Genomic DNA, 26,688 nt, shown 5'->3' with positions numbered 1-26,688 from the left:
ATGACATTAACATTTTCCTATCTCTGTTGGATATATCTTCCCTGATATGCTCTAGGAACTGGTTTGTTGCAGCTAAAACACATTGGCTCACATAAGTATTCTGTGATTGACTGACACAGCCAATTCTTTCTCCTCTGTCATTTCCAATTTATAAGCTACCAGCTCATAAGCCAAATTCTTGTTACTAGTCCTTGGTTGTGTGACCTTCCTTTTTTTACAGTAAGCCATTTCATCCCATTTCTTGTGTTCCAGTACTGAAGGTCACCCAGTCCTTTCTGAAGGATAAGCCAGTTCTTCTCTGGCCTAAATTTATCTTGTGGCAAGGACAGAGATTTTGAGCCAGGTGGGAAAGCTGAGCTCCAGTTGTGTCCACATATACCTGCTCAGAAACATGCAGCTGTGGCTTGGCTCTGCAGCTCAGAGGAGACACGAGGGACTACTACTGCACAAGTTGATCCAAGCTACCACAACATGTTACTAGATGCCTGAAGAAGCTCATACAAGTGTGGTAGTCACTACAGTCTGGAAAGCCAGGTACACTGAATTTACAGAAATTATCTTCATGTTCTATGTTGACTAATACAAGCACAGTTTTGGGAGTTATTAACATTGGTGAGCAGACACTTGCATGTAGTGCACACTTGCATGAATGCACACTTAGGGTCCCCTAAGCCAACACCAAGAAAGAGTTTTAAGTGGTATTTGAAGTTATATTAGGGATAAGATTCATAATAACCAATAAAAAAAAAAAAAAAAGTTATATTTGTTCTGGGTTGTGCTAAATCCAGGTATGGAACAATCCCTCTGGTTGTATGACCAGATTTCAGCCATGGACTTGATGGATACTTTTATAGTCTTTACATGGATAGTGCTGTCAGGCAGCACTTGGGGATGCAAGAAGTAATTACTGACTGACTTACCTATGCAAGTGAATCTTCACATCATTTTTTTTTAGCTATATTTGAATATGATTAAATACGTAAGTATTACTGATTTTTGTTGTTATATTTGCTGGCCAGGTTGGTTGTTTTTGATCTTTTTACAAGATCATAGATATAATTTTATATCTTTAGTTCTGACAAAAGCTTGTTACAGTTTTACTCCAAATGCTTCATTTTCTTTTATTTCCAAAGGCCCTGAAAACACTGATCTTTAAAAACAAGTAAAATTCATAAGTTTATTGTCCTGTCAGTAAAAAAAATGAAATAAACTTCAACCCTGAAAGGTTGGTCTAAATTTCTTAATATTTCCAATGGTAGATATTTGCAAAGAAAAGGTCTAGAAATCTATATTATTAAAACTTGTCATTAACTACAACATTTTTCACACCTTTCAATGAAGATGAAGGGTTTTGGTAGCTGTACATTTTTATTTATATTAAGAGAAAGAACCACTCTAATCACATCTTACAGCCTCCATAACAAAAAGGGCTGATGAACTGTAGAGTGGTCAAAGGGCAAATGTGACTGACTCTGACCAGTGAGTCAGCTCTTGTCTTTATGTAGACTGTCAGTGTGGAAAGAACACAGATACTTAGCAACCACAATCATTAGACATAACTTTCAGAGTCATTCAGCGACACTGGCTCTGATTCCCCAAAGTCCACATATTACTGTGTTTTAGAATGAAGAAACTCTAAATGACTGGTGATCTCATAAAATGCCACTCTATTTCTGAGCTTTTGTAATATATTGTTGGAAGAAATGCATTGAACTTTTTATACTAGTCTAATGCAGTACCACAGTTAGAAGCTGTGTTTTGTGACATGGTATTGATGTCTACCAGATGTCAAGTAACTCTATCCCTTGCCTGAAACTGTACATCGATAAGGACAATAAACAGACACGAGACTAGGTGCCTTCCCCCAAGTAATGATTTAGCAGTTACACAATGTCTGATACAACATAGTTTTACAAAGCAGAAATGGATACAAAGGAGATAATATGGTAGTACTTGAATCATGTGGCTGCCCATTTGTCCATTATGATAAGACGAAACACATTAATGTAATTACATGCAGATACATGATATAGGTAGTAACAATGCTAAGACTGCAATGCTGCTAATGAGCAGCAAATTGAGGGTCAGTATGAAAAGAATGCCAGTTTTAAGGGCAGAGCTGATTGTACCACTGCATGCAAATGCACATGCTTTTATTTTTATCTTTAAGGACTTGCATGCATGGTGCAGTTTTTCACTGAGGTGTGATGATGTTTTGCCAGAAACTACAACAATCTTTGGGTTTGGCTTTCATCCATATTAGATGTTCAGTGTTTTGTGCAATTGCCACAATCGAGCTTGAATATATATCCCCATGCCGATACCACTTACTGGTTAAGATGCATGCAAAAAATGAAGCACCTACCTGAGGCTGAAGTTTTAAAAAGGGATGGATGTATTTACAGTAATTTTCATTGTAACTGTAAGCACTGCCGTTAATACCTCCTCAACTCCACATGTGGGAAGCAGAGATTTTCTTGAGAACTGATTACGTTGACTTCTGACCATATAAAACAGTATTAATGGGGATTTTTGTCTCAAACTCAGTTCCTCTACTCTTGCCCTTATTCTTGTAAGCATTTAAAAAAAAAAAAAAAAAAGGAGGGGGAGGGAGGGGCAGAAAAGACAGAGAAGTGTTTAACAGTCTGCAGATATTTAGCTAGCATTTACGTGGTTTACCTGAGAATTTGGACTCTAGTGGCTGTGCCAGGAGGATCTGGGGTTTGCACAGGTCCTGTGCCATTTCTGCCAGCCCCATGTCAATGTTCAATATACCTACGACTTCTCAAAAGGGACTGGATGCCCATGAGTGAGCAACTGAGCCACATTAATGGGGTCCACCGAGTATGATGTCTAGGCTACCACTGTACTCAGAGAAGGCTTGTGGTGAGATTCATAACTAAAAACATGTTTCTGTTGTTATTTTAGGTACCATGAGGGATTTAAATCTGATTCCACTTGCTACCCCAGAAGGGTACAAGTCTCCTGCGTCATATCTGCCAAACCTGTGAGGGGATCTCAGATTCACAAGAACATCTGAAGTGGCCACGAATGCCTTTGTTTAAGCAAATGAATTTCACCTAGCATGTCTATTTTAACGTAAACCAAATATCTCTTTTTCCTTTATCTTACATTTGACCTTTTCAAGTTCCTGACCCTCATGGCCCACCAGCAACAAGCTGAAATTAAATTTCACAGATATGTTTTATAGATATTTTCACCTTTTAGGTCCTAGTGGTCTACATCTGGACTGCTATGATGCATCTAGAAAGGGAAAATATAAACTAAAAAATCCCTTAAATCCTTTGCATGATCAGTGAAGCTTCACAAAAAAACCAAACTTCCTTATTCCTCAAACTTGCTCACCAGAGAGAAACAGAGAAATCTTTTCCTCCTGTGATTTTGACATTCAATCTTGATAAAGGAGAAGGCTTTTAAGTAAATGAACCAGAGTATTCTTTCTTTTTTTTTCACTGAAAATCCCAGGCAAAATCTTTTGCTTCTCTGTGCAAAAATCACTCCTTCCATGCACTGAGATTAGCCATAAGCATTTATTTTTACCAACTAACTCCATGCAAGTAACCAATCTACAAAGCTGTCTGAAAATACCCCTTAATTGGTATCAAAAAGAAGCAAATGGTAAAGATGGAGCCATTTAAGATAGTGTATTAAGGACATGTCAGTATTTTAGAGGTTCATAACTTAAACATAAAAACTTGCTCCAGGCTGAAACTTGGCATGGAAGGCTGCCATATTTGTAAGTAGGTTATTTAATTTTAGGTTACATTACTAATACACTAATGCATTATAAGCTGTTATATTTATTAACCTGCATTGATTTTTTTTTCTTAAAAGAGGGACAAAAATGTTATTTTCTTGAACAGGTGGCAAGGAGATGAAACTGTAATTTGCTTCCCAGTGTGTCAGCCTAAAGGAGGAAACAACTTCCAAGAGGTAAATCTATTTCTTTTGTAGAGAAGTAAAGGAAATGCCATCCAATATTTGTTTTCCAGTCTAGTCCTGAGACATTGTGTCTGCATAATGAACCTTTTTACTTCATGTTATCGATAAACTTAGAACTTTGTAAGCACTATTTCCTGTTCACATAAAGCAGCCACAACCTTGTTTTCAAATGATGCTGTCACTTCCATAGGATACCAGGACTCATTATTAATTTTTGCACAAATTTTTAACTTGGGAAAAATAAAAAGATATTTTTGAGAAGACACCAAAAAAAGTATGAGGAGATAGGGTCTTCTAGTGATATAGAAATGATCTTTAAATCCTTGAAAGTCTCAGTTTTGAATGACTTAGTAGACAATATTGAAACACATCTTCAGCAGATTTCTAAGGAATGAAAAGAGAACACAGTAACAGATTTTTCTGGGAGTTGTGTAGAGTTCTCTAAATATTCAATCCTCTTCCAAAATGTAAGCCAACTGCCTCTTCTAAAGCTTGTCTGGTGTGGAACCCTTGCCAGGGTGTAATTTTGGTGAAATTTCTGTCACTGCTCCCTGTCATGAATATTTATTTACTTCCCAATGGAAATCATTGCTCATCTGAAAGGGAGTTAACAGTTCTTAATAGCCCTTTCTGATTTGATTGATGTTTTTGTCACTTCCTCCAGTAAATAGGTTTCTATTAGCATACCAAATATGCTATCTATCCTTTTGCTTCTGCAGACACTTAACTGACCACTTACTTGAGATTTAAATATTTCACCTAGGGTTTTTCCAGTCAGTTTGGTGTCAGTTTTTCTTCACTATCTGGTGAAGGACTTTTAACTGTTAGGTTAGCTACCATCTCTGACCATACATGGTAATAACATTGGATCTGCTCAGACTGGCTACGTGGAGGAATTCTGTAAAACAAACAGAAATGTATTAGCAGTGATATTAGTAGATGAATAATGTTCAGGGACTTGTAACTATATATTTATATTTCAATAGTCTAAACAGATAACAGAATGCTGGTTTGGTATCTTTCATAGGCTGAACAGAGGCTTGAATAGGTTTTTCATAGAAATATGCCCTGAAGTCATGCATTATTTATGTGCCACATGCTAGCTTTGAAAAGCAACTGATTGGAGCTAGCAATGTAGCATAGCTGCTAACTAATAAACTCTTTAAATTATTACCCACTGTTAGCAGGGCTGAAGGCCCCCTTTGTTTCCAAAATAATTGCCTTAAAGTTTCTCAAATGTTTTTAATACTTTAAATAACATAAAGTTTGTGTATCACTGTTGCCATCGGAGAATTGACTTTTATTAATTAATTTATTATTTTTTTTCCTGCAAAACACTAATTTGTGTGTGGTTCGAATGAGTAAAATGTTGCTTATGTGTAAAATAGAGGGATCTTCTAGATGTTCTGGACAAACCAAAGTGAAAAACCTCTTTTATTAGTGTGAACAGTTTGAGTGGGAGGGATGACTTACCTCAACAAGAGGCTTAAAGTGCTACTAGTGCTAGAGTGTCTACTAGTTTATGTGAATATTACTATGCTGTAAATCTGTGGTCTAATGAAGAAAAGGAACAGAGGAAAAAGTACAGTATGGAAATATAAAATAGGATATACAACTGTTTGAGACACTAGATTTTTGATCATCCTTATTGTTTTCTTCCTCAGATATCCATTTCTTGATTGCAAGTAGAGGTCTGGTTATTTTGTGTGAGGAACTGTGGTGGTTTTACAGTGCTGGGCAGCTGAGCTCCACCACAACTGCTCTCTCATTCCCCCTCCTCAAAGGGAAAGAAGAAGAAAATATGATAAAAAGGGCTCAAAGGTTGAGATAAGGACAGGGAGATCTTTCAACAATTATTGTGACAGGCAAAACAGACTCCAAGCAGGAAGATTAGAAAAATGTATTACCTATTACTAACAAGCTACAGAAGTGAGAAACAAATAAAAGAACCAAAACCACCTTCCCTCTATCCACCCTCTTCCACCTCCCCTGTGCTGCTCCCTCTGAGCGGCACAGGGGAACAAGGAATGGGGGCTCAGGTCAGTCCCTAATGCTTCGTCTCTGCTGCTCCTTCATGGTCACCCTCTGCCCCTGCTCCATGTGGGGTCCCTCCCATGGGATGCCGTCCTTCCCAAACTGAGCCTGTGGTGGCTGCCCACGGGCTGCAGCTCTTCAAGAACTTCTCCAACATGGATCTGTGTCATGGTGTCCATCCATCAGAAGGAAACTTCTCCAACACAGGTCCCCCACAGGCGGCAGCTCCCCCCAGAGCCCCTGCTCCTGCGTGGGCTCCTCTCCACGGGCTGCAGCTCTTGGCCCAGGGCCTGCTCCTGCGGGGGCTCTCCATGGGCCACAGCCTCCTCCAGGACACATCCACCTGCTCCACCGGGGGCTCCTCCACCGACTGCAGCGTGGAGATCTGCTCCATGTGGGACCCATGGGCTGCAGGGGGACAGCCTGCTCCACCAAGGGCCTCTCCACAGGCCACAGGGGAACTTCTGCTGCGTGCCTGGAGCGCCTCCTGCCCTCCTTCTGCACTGACCTGGGGGGCTGCAGGGCTGGTTCTCACTCCTTGCTCTCACAGCTGCTGTTGTACACCAGTTTTTTCCTCTTACTTAAATCTGCTCTCCCAAAGGCACAAACAACATCACCTATTGGTTTAGCTCTGGGCAGCGGTGGGTCCCTTTGGAGCTAGCTGAAACTGTCTCTTAGCTAACACAGTACAGTTTCTGGACTCTTCTCGCAGAAGCCACCCCTGCATTCCCCTGCTACAGAAACCTTGCTATGTAAACCTACTACAGGAACATATAAAGCAAGTGGCACAAAAAGTAATGAAAAAAATCATATGACTTTTGGAGTATTCTGGTGGAAAGTAGGTATTTAAATGAGGTACAAGACGTCTGTGAAGTCTTTAACAGTCCATGTGTATCTAAGCTCATACCAATAAAGACACCTAGGCATCCTTACTACATAAAGGCCAAAGATGCTACTACCTTGCCTGAGCCGAGAAGCTGGTTCACAACTAAAGGTTTGTAGTTAATATTCCCAGGTTCATCTTCATCAGATCCCTCATTGCAAAACACTTATTTGAACCAGTCTTAATCTAAAGAAATAGGTAGGAAAATATAATGGAATGTGTTAGGAACAATAGAAATCCAACTTTTTAGAAGTACCATTAGCATAAAGAGAAAAAAGGTTATAGCTCCATTTGTTCCTGGAACTGCCAGAAGTGTTCATACATGTAATTTTCAACAGGTAGTTTTAATTAGTTGTGATTCATTTGGTATTATGATGAAAGCAAGAACAAGAATTTTGTGTAACAGAATGAAGAACTTGCCTGAGACTTGAAAATTATATGCCTTCTACCATGATACATGCACTGTTATCCCTCACGTGTAGTTAGATTATATCAGCTAGCTCATCTGTTGTGACGAGGTATAGTCTAAGCAGTCCATGGCACTGACCTAGGAACAAAGTATCGGTACCTGGCACAACACTTTTTAGTAGTATGGATATAATTTTGTTCCTCACTTTTGGACCAGTATTTAGATCAAAGCCTTTCCAATTGACTACTCTATAATACGGATGGGTTTACCATGACAAAAGGGTAGTAGTCCTTGGCAACTATCATTGCCTGATTTCATAGAGTCATAGAATAGCTTTGATAGGAAGGGACTTGAAAGATCATCTCCTAATCCTCCTGCCATGGGCAAGGATGCCACCCACTAGATCAGGTTGCTCTGGGCTCCATCCAACCTGGCCTAAACACCTCCAGGAATGGGGCAACCACAACTTCTCTGGGCAACCTGTTCCAGTGCCTCACCACCCTCTGAGTAAAGAATTTCCTCCTTACATCTAATCTACATGTCCCCTCTTTGTGTTTGAAACCATTCTCCCTTGTCCTATGATTATCTGCCCATGTAAAAAGTCACTCTCCAACTTTTTGTAAGCCCCCTTTAAGTACTGGAAGGCCACAGTGAGGTCTCCCTGGAGCCATTTCTTCTTGAGGCTGAACATTCCCAGTTCTCTCAGCCTTCCTTCATAGGAGAGGTACTTCAGCCCTCTGATCACATTCACAGCCTTCCTCTGGATCTGCTGTAACAGATCCACATCTTATGCTGGGAACCCTGTAATCCAGGTGGGGTCTAATGAGAGCAGAGTAGAGGGGAACAATCATATAATCATGGAATCACTAAGGTTGGAAGAGACCTTCAAGATTATCTGGTCTAACCAACACCCTACTACCAATGTCACCCACTAAACCATGTCCCTAAGCAATAACTCCAACCTTTCCTTAAATACCCCCAGGGACAGTGACTCCACCACTTCCCTGGGCAACCAATTCCATTGCCTGACTACTCTTTCTGAGAAGAAATGACTCCTAATTTCCAACCTAAACCTGTCCTGGAGCAACTTGAGGCCATTCCCTCTAGTCCTATCACTAGTTACCTGTGAGAAGAGGCTGACCCCCAGCTCCCCACGTCTTCATGTGAGCTGTATCACCATGTTTTGGTGATAGCAATTATGACATAGTTTTCCTGCTGCACAATGGTTCCTGCTTCTTTTGTTTGTTACCCACACTGTGTGCATTGGTGTAGATGCACTTCAGTTGGGCTAGTGATCCTGTTACCTTTTTGGGGAGAGAAGCCCTAATTTCTGCATGACCATTAGTGGGCACTTTTGTGATTTCATCAATATCCCTTGTGCCTTTTCATGGCTCTCCATCTCCGGCCTCAACAGGGACAGCAGACTGATGGACCTTGCTAGCACACTGTCCCATAACCATTGTTATACCACCCCCAGGCTTGTCTCTGTCAAGCCTGGTTTTATCCATTTTCCCCTTCAAATCTAGTTTAAAACCCTGCTAACTCCTGGGCAAATATTCTTTTTCCTCTTAGAGACAGGTGAATCCCATTCATTGCCAGCAGGCCTGGTGTCTTGTAAAATGACCCGTGATCAGCAAACCCGAAGTTCTGCTGGTGACACCAGGCTCGGAGCCAGATATTGATTTGCTGGCTCTTCCTGTTCCTCGCCTCATCAATTCCTGCAACTAGAGGGATAGAGGAAAACACCACCTGTGCTTCTGACCCCTTAAGTACTTGTCCCAAGGCCCTGAAGTCTCTTTCAATTGTCCTTGGACTTCATCTTGAAGCTTCATCACTGCCTACCTGAAAAATCAATAATGGATAATAGTCTGAGGACCGAACTAGAGCAGGAAGCTTTCTCTTCACATCCCTAATCTGGGCCTGAGGGAGGCAGCACATCTCTATGAAGCAGGTTCGGTCTGCATACTGGGCCTCCTGTTCCCTTCAGAAGGAAGTGTCCCACAATAATGACCCATCTTTTATTCTTGGTGGGAACTGTTTTAATGCAGGGCATGGGTAGACGTAAACTCGGTGTCACCTTCCAGACAGATGTACCATGTTCCTCAGTATTGTTCAGATCAACGTGCAAAGCTTCATACCTATTGTGTACGGGCACCTGGGAAGGTGGGGAAGTCCCTGAGAGGATGTGCCTGCCATGCTGGGCAGGGACTTGTTGCCATTGCCCCTTACCCTCTAGGTCAGTGCTTTCAGCCAGGTGGTGAGAGGATAGGGAAACCCCTCTAATGAGTGTCCATTCTGCCTACTGGGCCTGTGTCAGGGAAGGCAGGGAATGATCCCAGCAGTCTATCTCCCTCTTGGACTTCCAGATACTCCTCAGTCCAGTCACCTCTGTCAGTAGGTGGAGTGCCTCCACCTAGGCGCACCTCCCACAGTTGTTCTTGCTCCTGCTGTCCTTTGCTGTCCTAAGAGTAGGGCACACCCTGCAGCCTGCCACCTGGGAGGCAGCATGTTCTCCCTGGATCTCTGCCTGGGAGTCTGTGTCACTTGTGGGGGATGCCAAGCTCTGCGAGGCTGCCGTGTGAATACCATTGCTCACTGATGGAGTTGGCCAAGCTTCCAGGCCCTCCCTGATCCCTCCCTACACACACACAAGCTGCTGTATCTTGCCCTGTTTGCCTGCTCTGGTCTCTGTGCTCCTGTTTGACGCACTCCCTAGGGGCTGCCTTTGTATGAGAGAGGGTTGCCTACTCCTGGCTTTGCCCAAGCCTCATCAGCTGCTCTCGTGAGGGCTGTTAGCTTCTGGCAGTTCCAATGGCTGCCTCCAGTTGCCTTAATGCAGGAAATCCTCCGCATGCTGTGATCCACTGCTCTGCTGCAGAATGCATCTGCCTTTGAGCCAGATCACCTTGGTGAGAGATCTCATGGTGAGCTTTTCAGCCATGAGTACCCACAAGTCATTCTTCACCAGCTTGCTCTCTATCCACTTGTCACACAATCCATGTTCATTTTTGGGATTGCTTCAACTCCAGTGCAGGACCTGGGTCTTGGCCTTGTTGAACTTCATTAAGTTCACATGGTCGCAATTCTCAAGCTCATCCAGGTCCTGTTGAATGGCATACCTTCCTTCTGGTGTATCAACTGCACCCCTTGTCTGCAAACTTACTGAGGGTACACTTGAGGTACACCGTCTACAGTATGAATAAGGACATTAAACAGCACCAGTCCTAAGATGGACCCTTGAGGGATACAACTCATCACCAGCTTCCACCTAGATATAGAACTGTTGACTGCATCTCTCCGGCTGTGGCCTATTCCTTATCCACCAGACAGTTCACCCCTCAAATCCGTCTCTTTCCAGTTTGGAGATCAGGTTCTCGTGTGGGACTGTGTCGAAGGCTTTACAGTAGTCCAGGTAGATGACATTGGTTGGTCTTCTCTTGTCAACTGATGCAGTCACTCCATCAGAAAAGACCACCAGATAGGTCAGGCATGATTTGCCCTTGGTGAAGCCATGCTGTCTCAATCACCTCTTTGTCTTGCATGTGCCTCGACATTGCTTCCAGAAGGATCTGTTCCACAATCTTTTCAGGCAGAGAGGTGAGGCTTACTGGTCTGTAGTTCCCTGGGTCCTCCTTTCTACCTTTTTTTTTAAAAAGGGGGGGTGATGTTTCCCTTTATCCAGTCACTAGGGACATCACCTGACTGCCAGCACTTTTCAAATAGGATGGAGAGAGGCTTGGCAACTACATCAGCCAATTCCTTCAGGACCCTGGGATGCATGTCATCAGGCACCATAGACTTGTACTTGTTTAGTTTTATCAAGTGGTCTTGATCATGCTCTTTCCTTACAGTGGGAGGGACTTTGCTCCCACAGCCCCTGTTCAGATACTTGAGAGACATGGGAAGCCTGACTACTAGTGATGACTGAGGCAAAGAACTTTTTGAGCACCTCAGCTTTCTCCATGTGTGTTGTTACCAGTTATTCCTTGTCATTTATCAGAGAGGGTACAATCTCCTTGGCCTTTCTTTTCTGACCAGTGTACCCACAGAATCTTGTTTTTATTCACATCCCTTGCCAAGCTCACTTCCATCAGTGCCTTGGCATTTCTGACCCAGTTCCTACATATCTGGACAGCATCCTCATACTCTTTGCTGGCCACGTGTCCCTGTTTCCACTGTCTGCATTTCCTTGTGTGTCATTTTGACCAGGAGGTTCTTACTCAGCCATGCCAGTTTCCTGCCTTCCCTGCTCGATTGCTTACTCATGGGGATGAAGGTATCTTGTGCTCTAAAAAGTGTCCTTAAAAAGTTGCCATCTCTGAAACTGCATATTCTTCATATTCGTAGGTGCATCCAGCATGGCATATGGTCGTGATCAATTAAGCAGGGAAATTCTCTTAAAACAAATTCTCCTCAGGTAAACAAAGACTATAATTTTTTACTTTTATTAGTTCTGCATTTGATGAAAAAACATAAGGGAGTTATATTTACTATTAATATGGTACTCATTCTCTTAGGTTGGAGACAAACAAGATTACCAAATTACCCAGGCTAATTTTGGGCAGTTGGGTATTGCCAGCATCAATGGCTACTGGTAATTTTCATGATTTCTCAAACTCATGTTGGTCTGAAATACTGTATTTGCTAAATCAAGCCTTTAACTAGGATTTAATCTGATGTTTTTTGTTCTATTATGAAAATTAAAAAATGTACATCTATCGTACTCTTTTAGCAGGAGGAAAGACAATCCTTGGTAGTTTGCAGCCATACCAAATTTCAGTCCAATGTGGTTTTATTTGTCTAATATCAGAATAGAAAACACAAAATAGTTCTTCACTTTACAAATGCTACAACAGCACTGTAATATTTTCTGCATTTTAGCTATTTTCCAGTGGAAAAACTAGCAAGCAGTACTCAGGCTAAAATATAATCCTATCATTTTTACATAAAATATTGATAAGGAATAAACACTTAGTATCCCTGTTGTGAATTCACTGGACTTCACAAAACTCTAATATATGGATTAAGAAAAGTTAACATAATCCTTTTATGGGAACTAAAATCAATTACATGTCAGCTTTGTAGTATTATAAATGTATTTAGTCAGCACAGAATTTTTCCAGCAGCGCTCATTGCAGATTGAAATTGACTAACCAGATGTTAAATATTAAATAGAACTAATCAAAGTATGGTTCAAGAGATTTTAAAAACAATGATCAAAGAGAGCTATTTATTACCTGATTCATGTTTCTATTCAAACACTGCTCTTATGATGTTATATCTACCTGAATTTAGTTTGCTGCAAGCTCTTATTTTTTTTTTTTTCAGTTTAACATGAATGAGAAATATAATTCAATAAAAAAATGTTAATGCAGTACCACAGACAGAAAGGCACAAAGCTCAGGGAATTACAAACAAAATCTGCTGGACCAAAGTATATGTTAGGAACAAAATGAACATTAGGTCTGATCTGAAGATGACCAAAATTAGAGATATTATTATTATTTACTACACAAAGGTTTATCTTAACCCATTGTGCAAAAAGTAGGTTTTATGTTACTTGCATGGTAAATTTAATGTATAATGTAAGCTGTATAGTAATAATTGTAAGAATTGTCTCTGACTTTCTTATGTGCAGGCACGCTGTAGCCAGTCATCACAAAAGAAAATCATAGAATCATAGAATATCCCAAGTTGGAAGGGACTTAAAAGGATCACTGAGAGCAACTCCTGGCTCCACACAGAACGACCCCAAAATTGGACCATATGTCTGAGTTGTCCAAATGCTTCTTAAACTCCAGCAGACTTGGTGCCATGGACACTTTCCTGGATGCCCTAGAACCCTCTGGGTGCAGAACCTTTCTCTAACCCTTCCCTGTCTCAGCTCCATGCTGTTCCCTCGGGTCCTGTCACTGTCCCCAGAGAGCAGAGCTCAGCGCCTGCCTCTCTGCTCCCCTCGTGAGGGAGCTGCAGGCTACCATGAGGCCTCCCCTCATCCTGCTCTGCTCTGGGCTGAACAAACCAAGGGACCACAGTCTTGCCCTCTAGAACCTGCACCATCTTTGTAGTCCTCCTTTGGACACTCTCTGATAGTTTTATGTCCTTTTCATACTGTGGTGCCCAAAACTGCGCACAGTATTTGAGGTAAGGCTGCACCAGTACAAAGAAGAGCAGGACAGTCACTTCTCTGACTGGTTAGCAATGCTGTGCTTGATACACCCTAGGTTACAGTTGGCCCTTTTGGCTGACAGAACAAAATGATTAAATATGACTAATTGCATAGTTGTTAGAACACAGGATATGTAAGTTTGGACTCTAAATCCACAAGAAGTCATAAAATTAGCCTGTTTTTCGGGGGGGGGGGCTGCATATTTCCCAATCCTAATGAAGCCAACAGGTGAGTCACTGGCTGCTATTCCCCCTCGTACTGTGTAAGGACAAAGGAGCTCTCTGCACAGTCAAAGAGCAACACTTAAAAAGGATCAAAGGAAATGTTCTTTTACACAATGCATAATTAATATGTGAAACTCATCATCATAAGAGATGATGGGGGGTGGGGATCAAGACCCTGGTATTTGTTGCAAAAATATAACTTAGAAGCATGATTGCAAGAAATTAATATGTGCACCAGTGTGTTTGATAAACAAACATTTTATAGTGTCTGATCCTATCCATTTTATAATTTAAAATACAAGTTATCAGAGATAACAGAAAAACTTGCTTTCCAGAGGAAATTTTGTAACTGTCCATTAGGGAGTTAGCTGGTGCTTGATTTAACCAGCAGTTGATGCTATCAAAGACAGATCACTAAAACAGATGGAATATTGCTGTGATTGTGTGTGGCATTTCCTATGTTGCAGTGATGGGCTGCTCCCTGGCTTCCTCACATGACTGCAAACACCACATCAGGAAAAATCACAGTGAACATCAAATAATTATCTGCCATTTCTTTCTCTTGGTCCTTCTTTCCTTTTTGAAACACAGTATTTAGTTAGGAATGCAGTACAGAGCTAGTCCTCAAGGTTCACAGCCAAAGGGGCTTTGTGTTGCTAAGAGGAGGAAAATGACTCATAGATCCCTGAAGTCTTTCTCTTCCTTCTTTTGTATTGCAGAGAGCCATCTGGGCACCTAACTTGAGGTGACTGCAGCAGAGCCAATAGCTCTGCCAGCAGCTGAAGGACAGATGCAGATCTCAGACCAGAACAAGGTCCCAGACCCTTGCACGTGGAAGGTCGCAGAACATGGGTTCAGCCAGATCCTTGGCAGTGGAACTGCAGTGTGGTGACAGTGCCAAAATACACCTCTGGGCTTCCAGTCTGTAAAGCTCAATTCCTCTAGAATACATATTAATGAGCTGAAAAAAATAATTCTGCCCTTAGAGAGTGTTTTTTTTTTTTTTTTTTTTTTTTTTTTTTTTTTTTTTTCCAGTGACACCAATTAAAATAAAAGAATTTAAAATAAATATCTCCTGCCACATTGCATCTTTCTGGGTTGATCCCCATTTTCCATCATTCTGGCTTTCCAGAATGGCAAGATTAATTTCCTCACAAATTTACACAAACTCTATGCAATTAAAAATCTCTTACTTTCTGTCACCTCGAAGGCATGGCTGTGACTTCCCCTGCCCTCCAGGCTTCAAGAAGGCCCTTTGCTCCACTCAGGAGCCTCCCAGCCTACACTGCAGGCATTTACTATTTCCCATCTTCACCTCCTTTCCCTGCACTTTAAAATATTCCCCAGAAAGGAAATCTCATTCTCCAAGGAGGTGTAGACCTCTTGCACCCACTCTTGCAGATCCGAGGCTTCACCTCAGCAAGAGTAGAGAAGCCAGAACAAAATGAACAGGCAGCCTTCCTTTCTGCTGCTTAGGCACACTCTTTTTAACAGAAAAAAAAAAAAAAAAAAAAGTGCTCTTTTTATATGTATGCATATATACATATGAACACAAGCATATATAATGTATACACATATATATATTTACATGTATATATGCACACACACAAAAGTGAGCAGATACAGAGCAAATCAAACATTATACAAGTTCTCACAAAGACACATTTTTCATCCAGCACTAGGGGTTATGAAGGTAACTAAAAAGCACAATTGATGTCCAACAATCCCTACCTAAATGGGAAAATCTGTGGAAGATGTATGGAGTCAAGTACAGTTTTCATGAATAAAAATTTGTCTCTAATCTTGTTCTGACAAACTTCCAAAGTCCTTTGCTGAATTGCTTCTTCTTTTCCAGCAAACAAGCTATAACCAGGCAGAGGCATAGAAAATTACAGTCTTCATGATTCAGCTCTGCCAAAGTTATGAGCAGCTGAAAACAGTGTTATATTTATGGAAAATGCTAAGCACCTTTAATTCTAGGTGACACTACTTTTGCCACCAGTGCAGCAATTCTCTAGCTACCTTTACACTGAAAAGCATTTGCAATTTTCAGTCTTTATTATTAGCCAGAACATAATTTAGCTTCTGAGTAAAGGATCATTTTAGACCAAGTTTTATGGTTAAGCAGATTAAATGTACTTTTTTGTGTCATTCTTTCTTTTAGAGTTTGAACATAATATTATATAACTTTTTTTTTTTTTTTTTTTTTTCAAATATTGTGGTAAACCTACTTAGTCAAACCTGGGTACTCCTTGGGAGGTAAAAAGGAAACTAACTGCTGTTCCTAAAAGCTACAAAATCATTTACTTTTATTACCCTTGCACAAAAAGGCCCCAAAGCCTCAGGGCGATGATTCTCGAAATCACTGCTTCCTAAGCTTGACTGATTGATTTAAAAGCTTGCAAGAGATTTATAATGATTCTCCGTGTAAGCCACTGATTTAATATTTAAGGCAGAAGACTGCTTTTAAATGGCAAAAAAAAAAACTTTAGACCTAACATTGGACTCAGCAGGTGATCCTCTGTTTGCTGAGAATTAAAATGACAGCATTTTGCTGGCACAAGTGTTTGAAGCAGAATTTTGAAAAACATACACAATGCATTTTATCTAATATTATCACAGAAAGCATTGAAATCTATGCCAGAGTATCCAAAGATCCCCTTCTGTGTCTATTCATAGAATCATAGAATGGCTTAAGTTGGAAGAGACTTTAAGGATCATCTCCTTCCAACCCTGCTGACATGGGCAGGGATGCCACCCACTAGATCAGGTTGCTCTGGGCCCTATCTAATCTGTACTAAATACCTCCAGGAATGGGGCAACCACAACTTCTCTGGGCAACCTGTTCCAGTGCCTCACCACCCTCTGAGTAAAGAATTTCCTCCTTACATCTAATCTAAATCTCCCTTCTTTGCATTTGAAACCACTGAAACCTTGTCCTATGATTATCTGCCCATGTAAAAAGTCACTTTCCATCTTTTTTGTAAGCCCCCTCAAGTACTGGAAGGCCACAGTGAGGTCTCCCTGGGGTCATTTCTTCTTGAGGCTGAACATTCCCAGTTCTCTCAGCCTTCCTTCATAGGAGAAGTACTTCAGCCCTTTGATCATATTCAGAGTCCTCCTCTGGACCCACTTTAACAGGTTCATGTCTTTCTTGTGCTGGGGGCTCCAGACCTGAACACAGCTCTCCAAGTGTGGCCTCACAAAGGGACACTAGAGGGCAACAATCACCTCCCTTGACCTGCTGGCCACGCCTTTGTTGATGCCGCCCAGGATGCAGTTGGCCTTCGGGCTTGCAAGTGCATGCTGCCAGCTCATGCTGAGCCTTTCATCCATCAGAACCCCCAAGTCCTTCTCTGCAGGGCTGCTCCCAATGAGTTCTTCCAGTCTGTACTCATGCCTGGGATTGCCATGACCCTGGTGCAGCACCTTGCTCTTGGACTTGTTGAACCTCATTTGGTTTGCGTGGGCCCGCTTCTACATGGCAGGTATGTAAATAGATGGATAATGACTATTTTTTTCACAGGTATTCTTAAACACAGTTGTAAGCAACTGTCTTTTGAGATCCTGTACAAATGTCCAGAACTGGAAATAAGATTAATTATTCCAGTAATTTTAGGTAGGTCCAGGGGCATAATTAGTTTCACAGTCTGGTTGAGCGTGGGATAAAGAAAACAAAGTAGGCTCTGATGTATGGTGGAAGTAACAAGCCATATACTACCTAGTACTGATGAGTTAGTGGAAACAAGAGAAGAGAAGAGAGGAGGAGAGAAATCAGTGTAGGAGAAGTCCTGTAAAGCAGGAAACTTAAAAAAAAAAAAAAAAAAAAAAAAAAAAACAACAAAAAACAAAACAACACAGCACCACCAGAAGATGTTACCATGGCATATAAATTGTGATAACAGTTTTAAACCATACTGCCAAATGAATGGAAATAAGTAGAAATGCCACATTTCATGTGATTATAACATGAATTTTCTATTTTAAATTCACCTGACTATGGAAAATGACCTATGACCACAGTAAGATACAAAGCAAACTATCTGGAACATATTTCAGCAACTTTACTGGTTTCTGCCTCCAGCATGGTGTACATTTGGGAGATACCTGGTGAGCACACTGCTTTGTAATTGCAGAGACAGGTACACTTAGGAGGTTATGGCTCCATCTCTTCTAAGGCTGAATCAAAGACATTGTGAATGACCTCACAGCTTTGTAGCATGAGACTATTTAGACAAGACAGCAACTTGGTTGAGGTGACTAAGGTTTCTAGTCACAAGGAATAGCAAACTTGCTAGGGATATCTTGTCAGAAAGACTTGTCCCATGTGGTTTATCTGTATAGGGGTAGATAGTGTTCTAGATAACCTCTGTTTGGGGGCATTCAGATCCCCATCTCAGGTGCCTCTCATCTTGATCAGGTTATCTAGCAAATATTTTGTGTCAACTTTTGGTTCAGATTGGAGTTACAATCAGTAACTCCTACTATATGTCCACTTTCACCTTCTTTTCTATCAGTGAAAGCAAACTATTAGCATCACTGCAAGTGGCATGAAAAGACATCCTGAGCCACACCAGCAGGGTAAATCTGGCACCAAACACCCAAAAGGTTTTCCATGTTATTTCTGCAGGATGAATGTGCCTGCATTTCTTTGTTACTCTGTGGACAGACAGCTTGCCCCTGAGGTCCTTGTGTCTGCAGTTCTGGATCAAGTGAGTTACTCCCAGAACTGATGTGTCTGGGGACTCCACCACAGGTGCTCATTTGATTTGTCCTTATCCAGGAAACTTATAAAAACGTAGGAATTGTATAGCAGATTTGGGGGTGTAAGAGCAGGATTTAATGTTAAGTCATACACTGTGTTTTGAAAGAAGGTTTAAATGTTTGCAGTATGCATTTTGCCAAAAGTAACATAACTTTTGAATAATTAGTGGAGATCTTTTACACAGAATAAAATCTAGGTATCTGGGCTTCTCAGGGTGCACATCTGTATGTTGTATACCACTTCTTCCACTTAGAAGACTGTCTCTATACAAAGGAATAATTCTCAGGCTTTTCTAATAACAGAGAAAAAGAAATTCCTTGCAATATCGATCCCATCACAACAGATCACACATGCTTAGGAATGATAATACTGCCATACAGAAGGATGCCCTACCCAAAAGTAAGTCCCTTGGTAATTGTGACAAATAGAGAAACACCGTTGTATTGCCTTACATATCAAATGATTATTTATTTTCTATTTCATTGACATAAAGATTGAGGATCAGTGTTTGTTTCAGTTTCATTTATCATTTAAGCTGATTTCAAAAAAGTAAGTCAAATTGCCTCCCTTTTAGTTAATAGCAGCCTCTGACACAGTTGCTCAGGAAAAGGCAATATCAGGTCCAGTGCCTTCGTAAGATTTAGAAGATGAAATCAACAATTTCTATTAGCATTTGGCCAGGTATAACCACTCACCCTCAGCACTCGTGTGGTAAGTGAGGCAGGGCAGCAACTGCTTACTTTTTTCCATCTGAAATTTGCAGCAAATAATTAATATTAATATTGCTCATAATAAGGGAACATACCTATGTGATCTAACAGGTATGAATTGATAGACTATAAACAGTCTTGGAAGAGGAGGGCCTTGGAAGTTGTGATTCCCTGCACATCACTGATAAGAACTCTTTGAATCAAAATATGTTAACAAAGTGAAGACTTCAAGAACCAGAACCCAGGTTCTGAATCAAGCCATGGATTCTCATGGGTCCTCAGCTGTATGTGGCCATGAGTAAGCAAAGCACTACTCTAGTGTGATCTATTTCTTGTTAATTTCTCAGCAGATGGCAGTACTCTACCCATAGCCACCTATTTCTTGTTTACTATTCTTTCTTGGGGGTTTAACATTTGTAGAAATTGTTTCTGACTCTTTTTTTTTTCTGTAATCTAGCTTTTAAAAAAGACAGAAAGTTCTTAGTTCTATTATGGCTATTTTGTGACTTGGTGTCACTGATATCTCATTCTTTCTTGTGGTATCTTTCAACTTGGAAATATGTAATATATGTTTAGTTCTCAGTTTACCTTATTCTGAGAATATGGTATAACTGCACAGACTGTGAATCTTCCTACAAATTGGCTGCAATGTCATTTTCTTCAGAAGGCAGATTTTAGTCCTGATTTCCTGATTTCCCCTTTTAACCCAGGGAGTAATATTTTATATTTAAAACTTGAGACCTGAAAAAGAAAGCCTGAATTAAAATATTTTTCAAAAATCTGAAGAAAACTGATGTTTTTTCTAAATCAAAGAACTTTGTATTTTCTGAAATGCTTGCAAAGTGTCTGCTACCTGTGCCCCTGCACCCCAAAACTGAGTTGATTCTGAGACTTTTTTGTTCTTCATTACCTACATTTATTTAGAGCAAAACAAGCCTCTGTGAAAATTAGCTATACTAACTCTTTCTTGTTGATGGTTTTCCCTTTTTCATGTCATTTAATATTGCATGTCTGAGAGAAGTTTGAAACAGCAATACAGGACCTGTCATCATTCCAATCCCTTTTAAAATCTTTTTTAGTATTATTACCATTAATTTGGGGAAAATATTTGAGATGGGAAACCAGTCTTCTTACGTATCTGATGTAATATTCTCATCCTTATTGCTTTTTGAATACTATGGCAATACAAACAATAATTTTTTTTTTATTTTTATTTTTTTTATTATAATTCAAGATTCAGGTCACAAATGATTTGCATTATAGCCGTTAGCATAGGCTAGATTTACAGCAAACACATTAAAATAATTAGCATTATTCTTAAATATGAGTCAGTATAATTGAAAGTGACAGATAGTAAGTTGATGAAGGTAATAAAAAAACCTTAATCTAGTTGAGAGTGGCTGAGCAATAAAAAATATACCTTTGCAGAGAGCAAATGTTTCATGCCAGTGAGCCTGCAGAGAGAGTGTGTCCTGGGTGTATTCAGTTCAGGCAGACACTGCCACTCCTGCACCTGCCCAGGGTTAAGTCCAGAGTCCCTCAGAGCTGCCCCAGCCTTTGTGTGTTCAGATCCTCAGGAAAAATGATGGCCCAGAGCTGCTCAGAAGGCTCTATCCTTGTAGCGTGTTGGATCAATACCTGTTTTCAGTGAGCTTTGAGGCACACCGTGAGCTACAGAGCAGGAGAGGGAATAAAGCTGAGTTGTCAGATACTTGAGGACAGTGAGACCTGTGATAGATGGCATCTGGTTTATGTGTTTGTTTGCTGTTTTTCCATCAATGTATGTCATCTTCCTTTAAAAAAAAAAAAAAAAAAAGGTGCTAAAATAACGCTCCCTTCCCTTTATTTTAGTGAATGCACTGGGAAACCATGTAAAGAGTGGGGTGAGCCTGGCTCATCCCAGGCAGAGAGCCATGGGAAACCTTCCCTGGGTGCTGCCCTGGGCAGGCAGGGAGAGAGGGGCACTGCTAGCAGGGAGCCTGCGGGGCACTGGGGACAGCAAGTGGCCAAGGAGAGTGGGGAGCTGACATGCAGCCCGAGTGCCAGAGGGGTGGAAAACCCCACAGACTTCTCCTAAGGGTCTGGAAAGACATACAGGGCTTGCTGCAATACAAAGGTTGCTGGACAAAGCACAAGCCTAAAGAAAATAATGCATCCTGCCAGTGGGCAAGGAGGACAGTGGTTATCAACCCCTTCATTTCCATTCTGTGTCATTTTCAGTGGTTTTATTTCAAGAAAAAGCAGATAAAGCCTGTGTTTTGAATTAAAAGGCCTTTTTATTTTTTTTGGGGAGGGGGTGGGGTGGGGGGAGGAGGTGGAATGGGTTGGTTTAATTGGAAGAAGGGAGTTTATAAAGACTCTCTTCAAAGTCTCTGGCTGACCTGGGGTCTTGTTGGTCTTGTTGCAGGGATGTACTAGTTAGGAGGGCCAGACACCCTCTGATGATTTGTTATCATCACTTTTTCTTTTTTTTTTTTTTTTTTTTTTTTCTTTTTTTCTTTTTTTTTTTTGGTGGCAGACTTTTATTTATATGAATGTTTATGTGAGGTGTTTCTGCACAGTAGCTTCATACAGAATGTGTAAGGGCAGGACTTTCAGTCCATAAATAGTGTTATGTATAAAACTCTGTTAATGTCACCATGCAGAAGCCACACTATCACATCCTGTTTTCCTGTCTACATTGTCCTTTCTTGCTGTATGGGCTGGCTGTCTTTCCCCCAAATCGCAGTGTATTCACACTGCCACCTGTGGAGGCGCCGTACAAAACTGGTTTTGAGCTGGTCACGAGTACGGATGGGTGACATTCTCTTTATTTTAGCATGAAAGAGAGAAACTAGGCAGAGCCCATACTTGCTCTTTGTCTTGCATTATGACGGAGTGTTTGCTTCTGAACTGAACTGCATCAAGGATTTCTCTCGCCATGTTCTTTCTAGATTTCCCTACTCAAAGAAACAACCAACCCCCCGGGTATTTATCCAGCTGGTGTAAATACACCACAGTTGATCTAATGTAACTGAACAGCTCAAGATCCTGACATTGATATCAAGGCAAATTGCTCTGTGAGTCTTTCATACTAGTGTAGATGTCAGAGGCCAATACTGCGTGGCATGAGCCTGGAGTCAGCCCGGCTGCCAGGAATGTGGCCCACAGAGACTGCCACAGCTTATCTCACCTGTGCAGCAGTGTGAACACGTGGAACAAGTGATTTAAGAACTAACCCTGTATGATCAAACCCATAGCAGAAATCACTCACACTTTAACTGAGTCTTACATGTACCTAAAATGGCAGAAGAAACTCAGTCAGCTGTGGCTGTGTTTTAGCAGAGAGGAAGAATAGCTGCAGTTTTAAGATCAACCAAAAATATGCATGAAGAAGTGTGGAGATAACCAAGTCATTGTAATTTCAAGGATAGGTTATGGCTTCCTTGAAGGGTTTACAAATCCAGCCTGAGAGATCTGAACTCTTAATGAAAAAAACAGACACAAGCTTTGGGTCTGTGAAATAAATTTTGAGATCTATTTCAATGTGCTTTTCAGCACTATAGATAATAAAAATTGATAAATTCTGAAGGTGAAATTTAATCTTACATTCTGGTTCTTTTTGGCTGCATGATGTCACTATAACCCCTAGGTGGTATTCCAACTTTATAAATCAATTTTGTCTTTTATTTATGGTGTTTGTCATGTATTTGATGTGTAGTGCAATTTTCAGAGATTAAAATGATATATCCCTAATTCTTGGATGCTCTTTGATCATGTTTATTCCTTTACTCCTTTAAACATTGCTGAATAATTGTATATGTATTCAGTGGCTGACAAGTGCCTTCCCTGTTTGATGGGCTAATTATGGAGAGACTGCAGTCTCCTCATAGTTAAGTTTATAACTAGCTTTGAGCTGTAAGGCCAGTTTTGATCTCTCTTCTAACTATACTAGAATAAATCCATGTGATAGAAACTTAAGATGTATGATATAGTTGTTGAAAATTTTGTGAAGTTTTGTGATTAACTGTATGTTGCATCAGACATAATTTAATATTTTTTCTGTTAGAATATTATTTCCTACATTGTTGACCACTCAGAAATATCGCTATGGGAAAATATATCAGGTTAATTTTGATACTACTGGATACATTTAGCCTGAGTCTGAAAGAATCAGGGAGACCCTGTTAGATCACATTGAAGGGAATTTCGGCATCTCACTAACGATCTTTTGAGGATTTTTTGCAAGTTCAGCTAGATTCCAAAGAACAGCAAGCACAAAGGATCCAGAGAGTGGGTCATTCTCCTGCACGACGTCTGTGCCTTTATATAGTTTATCTCATACCTCTGTGGAGCAGAAAAGCTAAATAAACCTTCCAAAAATGAGCTCAGAAGAGCAGTGTCACAGAAAATCTTCAATCCCCTCAGAAATTCCAAAAGAAAAGGTGCAGCTGTGTGAACAGAGCCAGCTTGGAGCAAGTACTTGGTAAGAGAAGTGCCGCTTGGCTAGAAGAGGATGCTGTAGCTGTATGTAACAGCTGTTGGTCTCCCTGGAGTAAAACCAGCTAATGTTGCTGGCAAAGTTGGATCTCACCTGGGAATAATAACTTGCAATGCGGTGTATAGTAACAGCCATACTTTCCCTGATCTGTCACATGGGACTCTGCTGGGACAGGAGACACAGCTAGATGCAAACCATTTAAGCCGCAGAATGTATTCCCTGTCCTGTAATATACACGCTCAGGATTCACCTGCTGGCATCTGACTGGGTTGCAGAGCCCTTGAGGCCCTCCAGATCTCCTAACACAGCAGAACTGGCCATGGTTTCAGGAACCTTCATTTAAATACTGACAAAACTAGACCTGCTGGACACTAACAAAGCAGAAAAAACTACACTGAGCAGTTTGTTGGTATGGGAAAAATCCTTCCCATCCCTCACACCTGGCAATCAGCCTTTCCATCTGCAACATAAGAAAGCCGGCAATTAGATGAAGGGAGAGGCTGAAGCAGGCAATTGTAAGCAGCAAACCTTCTGAGGATAGGGGCTCCTGTCAGGAAACTCACTGAAGGGGAACGGGTAACTGGCCCAATTATAGGGTAAAGCTGTTTCTGGGAACTTTCATCTCAGCCTAACATTGTAATTCTGGCATTGTACTAGGCTGCACTTCCACTCAAAATCTGGGTAGCTCTGTTACTTGGTGGAGGGGTCATCTTTATTTTGTGCTAATGCAATTATATTGAAGCAATCTAACTACAGATGCAGTTGTATATACATACACACGATAAATTAATGTGTATGTAGGCATATGTGTACACGATATACATATATGTATAGATACAGTTCTGTATCAGAGTAATCCTTTTTCACTCTATAATGTGCAAAGTTGTGCTGCTATACACATGCACATATGTACATATTCTCATTCCATTCATGCTTGGTGGGGGCTATACTAGAAACTTTGGCTTGTTTTTCATGCTGATTTTACTTTTCACAGCATTTCCATTTTAACAGAAGGTGAAGTGTAGAAGCAGTGACACCAAAGAATAAAAATGCTCTCACTGGTAGAGCTCCCATTTGAAGTGTTAGCTTAAGAAGTTTTACTAAGTAAAGCTCTCTTTTGTCAGCATAAGCTCTATTTATACTGGAAAGGCTTAGTGAAATAAAACAACAAACCATACATGATCTGGAAACCTCACCAGGGGTTGTAGCACTTCTGTTAGAATAGCTTTTCTGGGCAGAGACAACCCCAGTGTGGTTTTTCTTTCATGCCTCTGGACAGGAAGGTTTAATGAAAAAGAGGAATGTATATTGGTTTGGCAGTGTTGGTTTGTTGGTTTGGCACTGAATAAACACCTACCTAATTAGCCTTAATATAGTTTTCCTCATTCTTTTAACCATTTTTGTGTCAAATTATGTGGTTTATTCCACAGAACTTCTAGCAGCTTTCTATTACCCTGTTTGCAAACCCTATGGCTCCTTTCTAGGAGAGCAAATATGAAGAAATTTTAAATTTCAGTTTTCCAGCTTTCAATGTCATTCCGACACAATGTTCATTAACACAGTGTAGTGGTGTGGTAAGGGCTATTAATTCAATATTTTTTTCTCATTGTCTTTTTTTTTCTTTTCCAAGATCATCTCAGTCTGTTTCATCTTTTGAAAGACTAATGAGTGTTTGGAACAGGCTGTAATTATAAATCTAGTATTGCTAAATCCCACAGAAATAAAAATTGCTTATGAGATATATTGATTACAGGTGATAATGATTTCCCCCCTATCTTCATTGGTGGTGAATAAATAATTTTGGAAGTACAATGGGATTGTCATGGCTGGAGTTTTTGCTTTAGTGTATTATAGCATTCTGTAAATATTCTTAGCAAGAAGACTTATTTTCAGTGTGATAAAGTTCATTGTGTTTCTAAGTTCCTACTGAATTTGATCGTGAATGCAAGTGATTAACAATTACATGTCCTCAGAATTCCTGATTTGTTTCCTGTGTCAGGACTGCAAGTCTATTAAGAAGCGATTAGGGAGGATCTCCTTCAAGTCTCCTTCACATCAGGATTCTCCCTTTTTTGGTTCAGTTAACTTGAGGTGGGAGTTGCCTGTGATATTTTCTACATTTCACCTTCTGAGGTTATGGGCACTATTCATATGCCAGATCTCCCTCTGAGATGAATAAGTACTACTTTTATGAATTTTTCTTCACTTGTAGAATTTAATTTACATGAATAATTAGAGTGGGATGAGTTAAAACTCCTATTTAAAGACGTAGCATCCCTTTGTTAGCCTATTGTCCAACGGTGGAACCCAACTGTTTTAAAAAGATCTGGGCTCTTCTCCGCAGGGATTCTCCTCTTTGTAGTTTTGCCTTGATCTAAATCAGCCTGTTGCAAAGCAGATTTTGGGATGAGGTCTGACATATAAGAACTGCTATCTAGAGAACTGAAGGAGCTCTCAATTTTTCCCTGGAAAATATTTGCTGGGTACTTTTTGTGATGTCGCCAGGATTAGCTACCAGATTCATTACAGTGTTGTTTAATTCATGCATCAAAATAAACAAATTAAATGCTTAACTTCATTTAGTTCTTTGCGCAGTTTCCTGTTCAGTTAGGGCTTTAATGAGCCCAGCTGCTCTGTAGAGTTGCTGGGGGTTGAACCTGGTCTGGGACAGGAAGGAACAACTTCTCTTTGAAGTGCTGTGGTGGCAGGATAGATAGCCCACTAAAGAAAGGCTTTGAGCGGAAATTCCTGTTTCCCTTCCCATCCTACTCCAGTGGGCCTGGCTGCAGCTGTTAAATTAGGGAGCTGCACTAAGGCTTTCAGATACAGCTTCTTGGCCATTTGATGCCAAGCCTCAAATGGGAATTGTGGGGAAAGGAGAGAGAGAGAAAGCAAAATGAAAACAAACAAAAACAAACAAACAACCAACAACAAAATTGGGGGTAAGAACAAGAAGATTAAAATGGTTCTTTACCTGTACCTCTCCCAGGCAGCACCCACCTGCTCTGGTCTCTCTATACCCCAGTAATGATATATATGCTGAAAAAATAA

At 40.7% G+C, this 26,688-nt stretch overlaps 1 long non-coding RNA gene across 1 annotated transcript; it reads left to right on the top strand.

Annotated features, from left to right (window-relative positions):
• Positions 1–268: 268 nt before the first annotated feature.
• Positions 269–14,668, top strand: LOC311444083. Its single transcript, XR_014697643.1, has 4 exons — positions 269–534; positions 3,885–3,954; positions 11,637–11,706; positions 14,402–14,668. It is a non-coding gene; the product is annotated as an uncharacterized lncRNA (long non-coding RNA).
• Positions 14,669–26,688: the final 12,020 nt, after the last annotated feature.

Source organism: Aythya ferina, assembly GCF_964211825.1.
Source record: "Aythya ferina genome assembly, chromosome: 1".
NCBI lineage: Eukaryota > Metazoa > Chordata > Aves > Anseriformes > Anatidae > Aythya > Aythya ferina.
Note: the sequence above shows the minus strand (reverse complement) of the source record. Positions and strands in the feature narration are given on the sequence as shown.